Raw genomic sequence first — 12,547 nt, 5'->3', positions numbered from 1 at the left:
GCGAGCATTGAGGATGTGTCGAACATTCTATGGATCCTCTAGGCCCTATAAGAGCACTTCCACAGTATCTGCTTGTAATTATGCCTGCTTGCTCCGCAGTGTTCACGTCGCAGAAATTGACTACCGGAATGACTGGTTTTAAAGTTGTCTACTTGCTTGGAAACTCAGGGCAAATAGTCCTGGTAATTTTTTGGCCCGTATGTCGATAATCTGGCACATCAAAAGACCTTTAGCTTGTTCGCTAAATCACTTCACACAATCATTATAAAATGCATATGTGCATGTAAAAGATCAAGCATTGTGCTAGCAGCATTTTTGTAATTTTCTTCGATTGTACCTCGGAGCGCCGCGATGCGATAGCATAATCACAAGCAGTTCATGCGAGGAACGAGTTTTTGACTGAGTGACGAAGACGACAGTGCCAAACAGAAGACTGTACAGATATGGGAAACACCTTGAATATGTGCTGTTCTTTTTTTCTAGCTCACGTGTCCGGTTTTGGTAGCACCTGATACAAGCTACATAAGAAAGTATAAGAACAGGAACGGCCCGGACGGATGCGTCTCTTTTCCCGTACAATCTGTGCCTTTGATGATCGACGATTAAAAGCGCAGGCTGCGATGGAAGAGCACATTCCTATTCTCAGGCAGGAATTTGTTCTCTCGTTGCTCTTTTCGGCCATTGATGATAGAAACAGATTGCCCGCTCCACCCACGGTCTTCTCCTGCAACACATGCGGCGACCAGTTCTCTACGCGTCATCTTTTTGAAGTGCACTTTCAGATCAAGCATCCGCAGACGCGAAGGCACCAGTGCAGCTATTGCAAGTACTCCAGCAATTACAGGTAAGCACGACGTTTGACCAATCTATGCGCTTCGCAAATCATTTTGGTATCGGCAGCCAGCATGGTAGCGTTAGACAGAAGCGAACATCAAGCAATTTTTGGCACCCATTGGTCAAACACATACTGCCATCAGCGCGCTTAACACGAGCGCACAAGCGCCTATGTTCCACTGACTAATTTTAGCGCCCCTGGGCGTCGGTCGCCACGCCTAAGCAGGGAACGAGCTGTCTCCGACCGCCGCAAACACACCGCGAAGAACTGTCTCGGAGGACTCGGAATAACAGCGGTGGACCCCCAATCGAGCGTTCTGTTAAGCGCACACTAGAAAGACGCATTTTCAATCATTTCGTGTAATCAAAGATGCGGAGAGTGCAGTAACTTTGTATTCTGGTCATTCAACAGGGAAATGCGCAGTTTGGACAGGATGCATGTCGTTGCCTTCCATGGCGAAGTTGTCATGCCGGTCGTCTTCCTTCAGAACGAAGATTTGCTTGCCAGGGCGTTTATACGGCACAGACGTGGGCGCACGGAGGCAGATTTTACTCGCGTCGGCGTGTTGTAGATGGTGCAGTTCGTTACGGAAGCAGCACTCTAAGGTACAGCTGCAGCACAGATTGGGACCACCAGTATTGTTGCTCATAGCAGCGAATGGGCGGATTCTTCGACAAGAGCACAAATGTTTTCCTTTCCCGTCCGAAGTCCTGCGTCTGGAAATGAACCTATGTTCGCGGCCTAATTTTGAGGTATCCAGCAGCCAACACGTGTATGAAGAAAACAATGTGTCTGCCTCATTTGGTCTTTGTTTGTCTCAGATGTAATGCAAAGAGAAAGATTTGCGTTTTAAACGATCATTGAAGCCTCCCTATGCTGACTCATCGCAGTGGATGCTATGGATTGCTGAACGGCCGCATGTTCATTTTTTATGATGCAATGGTTATATTACTCTCCGTCCACTGAGCCGGCATTGTCATGCTTAGAATGCCACCTCCCCTGCTTATTTTCATCTCTTCTCACCCAGAACTCATGTCACCATGCACGAGCGGACCCACACGGTCGAGCGGCCCTTCTTGTGCGACTTTTGCCACAAGCGCTTCTCCGCACGTGCCACCCTCAACCGACACCTGCTGGTCCACACGGGTGAGAAGCCGTACAAGTGCCCCGACTGTGGACGGTGCTTCACTCAATCTTCCAACTTGACGCGTCACGGCAAAGAGCGGGGAATTCCTAGTTCTAGGTGTACACCGCATATGTGACCCCGCTGCCTTCAGAATTTCTCGCACGCAGACGACTTCGAGACGCACTACATGACGCACAGCGAGCAAAGACCCCACGCCGGCTCTCATGCTGCTGATCAAGAGGTTCCCAAAGCATCGCCAAGCCCAGACGCACGACAGTGGCCACAGCATCCGGAGGCACCCTCTCCACAGGGCGCAGTCTGGCATTTGTAGCTTCCGGGATCTGTGAGGGCATACGGGTTTGCTTTCGCCCCGGTTCCTCTGGAACGACCAGCAACGGTAGCGCAGGTCTATGGGCACTAACGAAAAAGACAGATAAGAAGTGCATTTTGCATGGCCGTCATGTACGAAATAAAAAAAAAAAGAGGTCACTGCGGCAATCCGTTTTTAGAGCATGCTATAGCATTGTCGCCTCCTCGGCGCTCGTGGCATCGTATCATTTCTTTTCTGTTTTAATTATTTAACTATCGAATTAGCGTAATTTGATTATACTTTAAGGAGCGATTTATTTACTTTGATTATACCTTCTTTTATCTCAATCAGCCATTTAGGTTTTTCAAAATTTGTGCCGAGGTTGCTGTGATTTCTCGTCCGCTTACTATATCCGCGTCCAGCCTATTCAACCGTCCAATGGTTTTTGCTGATAACGAACTAATCTATGTCAAAAAAACTTTTTGTTCTATTAATACTCATTAAATACAGTTCATTTATTTTGAACTTTATTTTCACTTCTTTGCCTATTTATTCGCTATTTTCCCGTCCATGGCTGTTTTCCCGGCCACTCACTGTATCGATGTCTGCAGTATTTTTACGCCTTTTCGACAATTTTGGCTCTAATAAATACGGAATCATTCTATCGACATAATGTTTTATTTTGCGGGGTAGCCTCGTATGATCCTCTTTCGATTACAACCATACGTTTCAAGCTACGTCTTCCGAGAACGTCACAACTGCTGCGGACAGGTTTCATGGACATGACTTCGCCGACATAGCCTAGGATTTCTTTCGCATTGATAAAAATCTGGAGTGCAGTGAAAGCTCGCTATTTCCTTCTCTGACGTGGGAGTGATTATGGACAAGCTTGGACAGCATTTCTAAGCCCAACGTGGTTGAAAGCACTGTGCGCCCTTTAGGTAAGCAGCAGCTGTAGGCATAAGGAAGCATGGAGTGATCACGGAAACCGCTGCCGAAGCGCTGTGTGACGGATCGCGCCTGTGGGCGAGATACGCGCCATGTTACCGAGATATGTTGTAGAGGTGCGGACAATTTCGGTTGGGCACGGCGTTTTGCAGAATTCAGCCGCAGGCACTGCTTTTCATTTAGAACGTCTGGCGGGGCGCCAGACGTTCTGCCAGTTTTATGAGAGCACATAAATATTTCAAGTGGCTAGCATGGTACAACTTTGCATCCATGTTGTGCGACGGTTTCTGGGCGAGTAATCCGTCGCCGGCAACTTTGGTGAAAAATACTCGCGGTGTGTGTCATCTTGCAAACAGAACTCAACAGCCGGGGGGTGTTTATTCTAGAGGCCAAACTTTCTGCAGGAGACGCAGCTCTGAAACAAAGTAACTGTTCCATGCACTCGTAGGTTTCGCTTTGTAACTGCAGGTACCTCGAACTAGGGGCTCACCGCCAGATAGCACTTCCATACAGTTTTTCTATTCTTTTCGTGGTCCCTCTACATTTGCTCAAGACTGTACATCAGACAAATTGGAAGCTTGGGCGAGTTGGTAGGACAATATCGAGGCTGCACGAACAACGAGGACAAGACGAGCACACGGGCACATTGCCGAGACTTTTCTTTTTCAGTGCATAGACTACGTTGGTAGAAAAAAGAAGGAAAAGAAAGAAACCATGTCAGCGCCTTTTGAGGCAGTGCGAAATCGTGACTGATGGTCCCATCAAAATCACCAGGCACATCACTGAAGAGCATGAGATACACAAACACCACGGTCACTGTGTAAGCATCGCTTCAATAGCCCTGTCCGATAAGGAACTTCGCTTTTGAAAGCGCAGATAAAAAAACACGCTCAGCCAGACATGTGTTCTGTGACCAAGGGAAGGGATCTTGTTTTGATGCGCCATTCGTATGTTTTCGGTGTGGTTGTTTCTGTTTTGAAAGCGTTTGCCACTGTATTTAAGCCATGGCACACCCTCAATAAACTATCAGTTGTAAGTTCAGCGCTGTGTCCATGTGCTGGTGTTGTCGTGTTGTTGTAAGTGTAGCTTGCAAAAATGCTTAGCAAGCTTGAACTACCGCGCATACAGATTTTAACCCTTGAATATCACGGAATTCTCAAAGTTTTTAAGGTGCCCATTAAGTGTTGTTGTGAATTATACTTCCGTATAAGTGGATGCGTTTTTATAGTTCCTCACGTGACCTAAACAACAGCTGCTAGTCACAGCCATCCTTCGGTTGATGAAGCCGGAAATGCACAGAATCAAGAAGAAATTCAATTATAAAGGGCTTAGTTGTCGAATGCGAATTCCACGTGGTGATCCATGTGTTTAATGTCTAGCACAACATTGGAAAGAAGAAAACATGGTCTTCAAATTAGGTATCCGCGGACACTTAAAGGAAAAAAATATCGACTGACTGTTGTCTGATGTCGGAGGACAATTAAATCCTGCTCACTACTAAGTTTTGTAGCTAAATTGTAATATTAAGCTTGCCTACCGCGCTTGTATGCGTCATTGCAATTAGAAATTGGTAACCGCACGTTAGTAAAAAGAATATAAGTGTTTAGAATTTCGAAAATACGATTGCCCTCGATGCAGTGTGTTCCGTCACTCCATGTTCACTCGTGCCGCCGCGGTGGCTCAGTGGTTATGGTGCTCGACTGCTGACCCGAAAGACACGGGTTCGATCCTGGCCGCGGCGTTTGAATTTATTTTGAGGCGAAATTCTAGAGGCCCGTGTTCTGTGCGATGTCAGTACACGTTAAAGAACCCCAGTTGGTCGAAATTTCCGCAGGCCTTCACTACGGCGCCTCTCATAGTCTGAGTCGCTTAGGGACGTTAAACCCCATAAAAACAAACCAAACCATGTTCATTCGTAAGCATTATTTCTGCTGGTCGCAGATGAGGTGCGGAAGAGCATTTCCCGCGGCCGACCACCACATATTTCTTCCGAATTATTCTGTTTTTATTCAGAGAACGCCTCTATTACTAGTACTAGTTCTGTGGCTCAAATATTTTCGGCCGCCTCGCTTGTCATTCTAAAGCTGCGGAGAGAGAGAGAAAAGAAACTTTTCCTATCCGCTGGCGTGGGCTACAAGCCGCAGCAAGCCACGGCCCCACTGCGCTAGATGTCTTGCAGTACATGACACTGCAGCACGTCCACGGCCTACGTGGTGGCGTTCTTGTCACGATACTGGTGCGTAGCGCGCAGTGAGGCCTCCCATTCCTCCCTGGAGGACAGCTGCGAGCCTGGCGGGGGAGGATGAGCCGAAGGATCCATGAGGAGTGCGCATTAGGGTAGCGGCCAGGTTCAGACTGGCTGACCACTGGTCGTTTGTACATATTGTTTATTGTGTTTTGTTGATTGTTTGTTTTGTTCAATTTTCTGTCCAAAAGCCAGGCAATAAAGAAAAAAAAAGGGTAGCGTTGGGGTGGGGGCACAAGGAACAGGATGGGGTGAAGGAACCCGGGTGGATGAGAGATAGTAGGTAGGCGGTGGGAAGTCTTCGCTTCTGCAGGCGGCGCCACAGGACCTGGTGGTGGTTGGTAAGTGATGGGCGGGGTGGGGGGTTGAGCTGACGTTCGGCCCGATAGGCCTGCGGTAGCTCGCTGAAGGTATGCATGGCTATCTAGAGTCATCCAGGCTCGAGCCCGACGCCATCCGGTTTATTAGTCCTTGGGCGTGGACAATGGCGGCCTCGTTAGCAGGGCTTCCCTTGTGCGCAGGCACCCAGATCAGCTCCACCTGGCGGGGCAGTGTAGCAGGAAGGGATTGCAAGACGGAGTAGGCTGTCTCGTGGATCCTGCCTCTAGCAAAATTTAGTAGTATCGGAAAGAATGTACCGGGCTTCAGTGTGGGCGATGTCAGCGGCTATTGCAGCTTCCTCTGCTGACTCCGGTGCGGAGGTGGGTGGGAGGGAGGCGGAGATTAGTGGGCAGCCCGTGTGGTTCACGACCGCCACCGCAGCAGTCGTGCCTGCTCAAGCCGCGTCCACCGATACGGCGTCATGTTCGGGCCCTTAGTATTAGTGGAGGGCGCGTGCGCGCGCCGCTCTGAGTGCGGCGTGGATTCTAAACACGAATACACCTATATGCAATTAAAAGGGAGTAAAGTTGTCCTCTAGCAAACATCCTCTTTTAAAGGGTGTGCGCTAGAAGATAACTTTACTTCATTTTTACTCATTTCTGTTTGGAGTGTTGTACTCGGGGTGTATGTTGCGTGGGAGGGGTTATTAGGAGATTAGAGTGTGTGTGAAGGAAGGGGAATACGGTGGGAGTGGTTTGCGGGGATTCGGATATGGGGTCTATCTAGTATGTGTCTGCCTGTAGAGATTTTAGTTGGCTGTAGGTACTGAGCTTGTCTCTGGGCTTCAACGAGCTCATATGTGGTCTTGTGTAGTCGTAGTTGTAAGAGTTTTGACGTTTGTGTGTGACGGGGGAGGCGTCAAGCGATTTTGTGCGCTTTCTTAAGGCGGGATACTAACGTGTCTGTTTCCCTGCGGTCTAGCTTGAGGTACGGGATGGTATATAGAAAAGGGCTTAATAAGAAGGCAAGTGCGAGGCGCACGTGTCGTGTTCTTCCAGCCCATAGTGTTTGGTGGAGACGCACCCGTATGAGGTGTGCCAGTACGGTTGTTGTTTTTTAAGTTTTCTGATAGTGAAAGCGTTGTGTCCGTTTATTTTGCAGGTGGAGCCCAAGTATCCGTTTGGTGTTTACCTAAGGTATTGGTTTTCCATGCACTGTTATGTTGACGGGTGTTGTAGGAAGGGTGCGCTGTTAAGGGCGTGATGTACAGCCTACAGGGTGATGTTGTCGGCATATGTAGTGTGTCGGAGGTGCAGTATGCGGTTCAGAAAAGCAGCTAGAAGAATGAGGGCGGCGTTGAATAGGAATGGTGATACTACCGAGCCCTGTGAGGTGCCCATCCTTCTAAGGGTGTAGGAGGAGGAGGAGGAGTGGGGACCTATGTCAACTTTCACGGTGTGGGTGGTGAGGAAGGCGAGGATGTAAGAGTACATTTTATATCCAATGTTGAATGGGGAAAGTGCGGTTAGTATGACCGTGTGATGGATCTTGTCAAATGCCTTGGAGTGGTCTAAGGCGATTATTGCTTTAGTGTGGGCTCGGATAGTGGGATCGAGGATGTCGTGCGTTAGTTGCAGCATAGAGTGCTGTGCGGATGGGTGCGGATGAAAATCGACCATGCTGTATGGGTACAGGGTGCGCTCGGCAATGTGATTTGTAAGTCTGCTGAGTGCTATGTGTTCCAGCAGTTTGCCTAGACAAGAGGTGAGGGTGATGGGTCTGAGGCTTCCAATTACAACTGTTTTATTGTGTTTGGGGATGAAAATGACCTTAACCTGTCGCCATGCTTGGGCTAGACTGCCTTCTGTCTGCCAGAATTCACTGCAATAATCAGTGATCTGGATGACTTACACGTTGTCTCTGTTGCGTATCATTCTGTTAGAGATTTTTTTGGAGCCCCGGTGCCGAGGACATACGCAGTACGACATGTTTACGCAAAAGGCGTACTGGCGCTAAAAAATATAGACAACACACACAACAAGACAGGACTGGAGCCATACTGGTGTGTGTGTGTGTGTTGTCTCAGTTTTTTACGTTTTTTAGCGCCAGTACGCCTTTTTGTAAACATGTCATGCTACAGCCAACTAGCTCAAATCAAAGTATTGCTACATACAAAGTGATTGTATGGCGGAGCAGACCACCTATTGTGTTATGTCTGCATCTAGTTCTCGGTTATCTGTACCTGCATATGATTTGAGGGGGGGGGGGTGTTAGTGTCCGGTGCAGTATGTGTAGATTTCAACTGATCGATTAGGTCTGTGGGTGTGCGCGGTGTGTTGTGAATGAGACGAGTGATGTGTTGATGCGTGTCTGGTCGGGAATGTGTGGTGTCGATGATGTGGCGCAGGAGCTGCAAGGTTTTTTCTGCTAAGGTTTGCGTACATCCCGTTGCAGATTTCGCTTCATTTGTCACGGTTAAGAGTGTCGGCGGGAGAGTAGAGATGGGCTTGAGTTGCAGCGAGGCGCTCCCGCAATTTGCGCTTGTGTTTATGGCTCTTCCACCTGGTTTGAAGACGGCTGTGTGCCTCCCAAAGACGAGCCAGCTGACTATGTATTTCGTGTATGTGCGGGGGTGTGTCAATGCATTGTGTATGTGCGGCGGCATGAGTGAGAAGGGCCTCATCGATGTCTTGAACGGGTCTGTTGGTGAGGTCCTTGAACTTGGTGCAGAGGTCATCCCATTTGATGCGTGAATGTTAGGGGTGATTTTGTGTGGTGCATGAGAGAGAAGTGTGATCAGTATGGGGTAGTGATCGCTTCCCATGATTTGTATGGTCCGTTCCCATGTCACGTTTCGAATGGCATGGCTCAGCGTGAGGTCTGGACTGGTGTCCAGTTGCACAATGATCCCGATGCGCATGGGGAACAGGAAATTGTGTGTATTCAGTAGAAGTGCCTGTATTTCTGTCCAGATGCATCTCCCTGTTGGTGTTGTTCATGTTGTCTAGTGGTATGCCCCGTCAACGTTCTGTGAATTGAGGTCGCCGCCAATAAGTAGAGGGTGTGCGCCGGCTCCTTGACGGATGTGGCGAAGGAAGGTAATGAGGATGTGTATGGGTTGTGATGGGGTTTGATAAATTTTAGCGATCTGGAGAGGTTACTGCTGGGGAGTGCGGGGTCTGAGTTCTGTTAATATACAAGGTAATGGGGAGCTGATTGGAATATGCTGTACCGTGAGTGTTCTGTGGACGAGTGTACTGATGCGTGATGTGTCCGTGTCGTCGGAGTGTTCGGCATTGTGCTGAGAAGATTGGCTTTGTACTCATATCATGGAGAATGATGATGTGCGGGGGGGGGGGGGGGGGGCGGGGCTTAGGGTAGGTAGGAACTGCTGTAGCTGCGCCCGCTTTCCCCTGAAACCGCGGCAATTCCATTGTGATAGTGTGAGGCTGGTATGATTATTGTCCCGTCCCGCCATATTGAGCGTGGGTGGGGTGAGGACAGGAGGCGTGGTGGTTTGAGAGGCCAGGGCGGGATGGAGAAGTTGAAGGTGGGTATATGATGTCGCAGGCCCGGAATGAGGGCTTCTTGTTTTCCTTCTGTACGCTAGAGGCGGAGGTCCAGTTGTGTGGGCCTATTTTCTAGGAAACCCATGATTTTCCAAAAAACAGACTCCATTTGAGGCTCGAGCCGCGCCATCATTGGTTCAGCGAAATTGTACAGATTGGCGTCCATCCTCGCCTCGAAGTCTAATAGCTTGGCCTTAAACTTCGCCTCGAATGTGGCGTCGAGTTTTCCCTCCAGGGCATGGAGATCATCACAGTGAAAGGAGGAGGATTGCGTGAGGCGCTAGTTTTTTTTTTTTTTTTTTTTGGGGGGGGGGGTTCTCTGAAGGCGGCGGGGGCAGGGGGAGGGGATGAGGGTAGAAGGTTGGTTGGTTTATGGGGTTTAACGTCCCAAAGCGACTAAGGCTATGAGAGACGCCGTAGTGGAGGGCTCCGGAAATTTCGACCACCTGGGGTTCTTTAACGTGCACTGACATCGAAGGTGATGAGGGACGGCAATAAGAGGTGACGGTGGGGGAGGGTGTTGTGGTGGTGCTTGTGATCATGGTATCGCGCCGACTTGCCTCCTCCCTAAGGGCCTGGATCTCCGCGTCGCTGAGGTCTGGGTCCTTGACGCGGTTCAGCTCTTGTGAGGCGCTTTGGTTCTGCAGAGTGGCGGTTTCTGGATCTGCTGAGCGACCGGTATCGTTATCGGCCCCAGGTCACTTTCATAGGGCTTCATGTTGTTCGACCGCCCTCTGGGAGTGCTATTTCCCTCTGTTGTCGGATAGGGTGACGGTACTTTCAGCTGCGGTGCCCGGTTGGATGAGGACCGTTGCATATAATGCATGAAGGTATGGAAGATTGCAACCGTCCTGGGGTTGGTGGGTGTCAGATCGCAGGCATCGGTGGGTTATGGCTTCAGTGCAGACGTCAGTTCGATGGCCGACATTCCTACAGTTGGTGCATGGCTACAATTAGGATCTGTACGGTGTGGACATGGAGTCCCCCTTCATAGAAAATTTGGCGTGGAACGTATGGCTAGCCGAAATTGATGAAGATGGACCTGGAGAGGCCCATTCGTCTTGCGTCTATGACGTTTGCATGAGGGTTTGGGTGAGTGAGGTATGCAATTATATCTTGTGGCGCTCTTTCCAGAAGGTGTTTGTGATGACTGCCCGTGCTGACCCATCCGGGGGAGCGATGCAGGCAAGCATACCGTATGCTTTATCATCATACGCAATGCTTGTGACCTTCACTAGCTTGAGTGCAAGTGCTTGATCTTCCGTGGAGGCGGTGCACGGGTTGCTTGTGGGGTGTGTTCTGAGGAGCAGCTAATTTTGGGAGGGATCGGTGGTGCTGGCGGCCTAGGCGATAGCTGTGAAGATCGGCGTTTGTATCGTTTGCGAGAGAAAGAGTCCTTTTTGTGTTCGGAAGACCACATTATGTCCTCCTCGCGGAAGAGCTGGGATTTGCTTAACATCCCAAAGCGACTCAGGCTATGAGAGAGGCTGTAGTGAACGGCTCCGGAAATTTTGAACACCTGGGGTTCATTAACGTGCACTGACACTGCACAGTGCAAAGCGCCTCTGGAATTTCACCTCCATAGAAATTCGATCGAAAATTACTGCTTTAAATGCCAGCACAAAGGAATTGTGAAGAGGGACGTTCTTGTGGAAAGCCCCACTGAGCCGGCCCTTCGGGCCCAGCATCCAGCAAAGCGGGGCCCATAGGCTACAAAAATTGTCATGTACTCATATCTTTGTCCTTGCCACGTGGAAACTTTATACTGAGATTTGTATCAAATTTTCACCAAGGACGACGTGAGTACATCACTTTGAACGTCCAACAATATCGCGCAACGTTTTGCGGTGGGATAATCTCGAGACCGCGCACACCAATCCTCAGAGGCCGCAAAGACAGTTTCCCAGCATTGATCGTGTCCTGAAGTGAATCAGCCTGCGTAAATACTGTATGCGTAGCTAGTGTATATAGAAGTTTACGGTTATGCAGACTAATACGCTGAGGCTGTGAGCGGATATAGTTCCACACATCTGTTGCATTAAATGCCTGCCGGAAAATATTAGGCTGGAAAATGTTTGACTGTTATTTTCTATGCAACAAATGTGTCTTTTTCTTTGGATGAGCCACCAAATTCCTTTTAAAAAAGAAAATAAATTAGATAGACTAGTCCTCATTAAACTTCACATGCAAGAAGTGAAGGTAGGATCCATGGATGTCTCGAGCTTATGAAGTATCGGACAGTTTTTATTTGCTAACATAATTCTCTAAAAACGATCGCAAAATGATACGGCCTTGTGGAAGCGATGTTGTCAGCGGAACTAAGGTCATGTGTTAGCATCGCGTTTTCAAATCGCCCTTCAATCAGTCGAACGCAAATTTCTCATCCCGGACACCCATGTCGGCTTTTAATAATGACACCGTTGGAGCACCCTTTCACTTGCGGTCGCCTATGTACCAGTGGCTGCCCGCAGGAACCTTGGCCCCGCTGACCAGCAACTCGAAGGGTGAGCCGCTTGCTCTTTCGACTGTTTCTTTAACAGCGCCCGGGGAGGTACAGAGTCTTTTTCGGCCAGTATGCCGTCGCCAATACTCGGCCCGCTATCGGCAGGCCACAGAGGAGACGTGAAGTTGTTGAAGTGCATAGTGATGACCCAGGCAGCCAGCAGTTCGCAGGCTGTGCCCGCAACCCCGTAGACATTCAAGTACTCCGGCTGTCTGGGAAGTGGGAGAGGGGAGCTTGCGGGCACCGTCGTCACTGGGTGGTCAGGCTGTTCACGGTTAACGGCGATGGCCAGGCAGCGGACGTGGTCGGAGGGAGTTTGTAAGCCAGTATGCTTGAGCCCAGCTACGCCCACCAGATTTTTGTTGCTTCGGAAGCGATGATACGCATAGAAACGTGAAAATAGGTACCTTAACCACATTACAGAGAAAAAGCAATAGAAGTTGGGGAAATTTCCTAGCGCTGAAGGGAGAACTCACGCTCAAATTACAACGGCAAACAACAGCCCTGGTATGAGAGAGAAATGCGCTATTCAGATGGCAAGAAAAAGAAGAAACGACATGGCTACCAGTGCACTTCGGCGCGCGACCTTAAATCGAGAACGAAGAAGACGGTCTCGAGGCTTTCTTCACGGAAGCACTTGGTATCGGCGCTCTTATTCAATCTTCAGAACCCCTGTAGCTCAACTGAAGA

Source organism: Amblyomma mixtum, chromosome 9 (genome assembly GCF_055824585.1).
Source record: "Amblyomma mixtum isolate Tamu chromosome 9, ASM5582458v1, whole genome shotgun sequence".
Taxonomy (NCBI): domain Eukaryota; kingdom Metazoa; phylum Arthropoda; class Arachnida; order Ixodida; family Ixodidae; genus Amblyomma; species Amblyomma mixtum.
Note: the sequence above shows the minus strand (reverse complement) of the source record.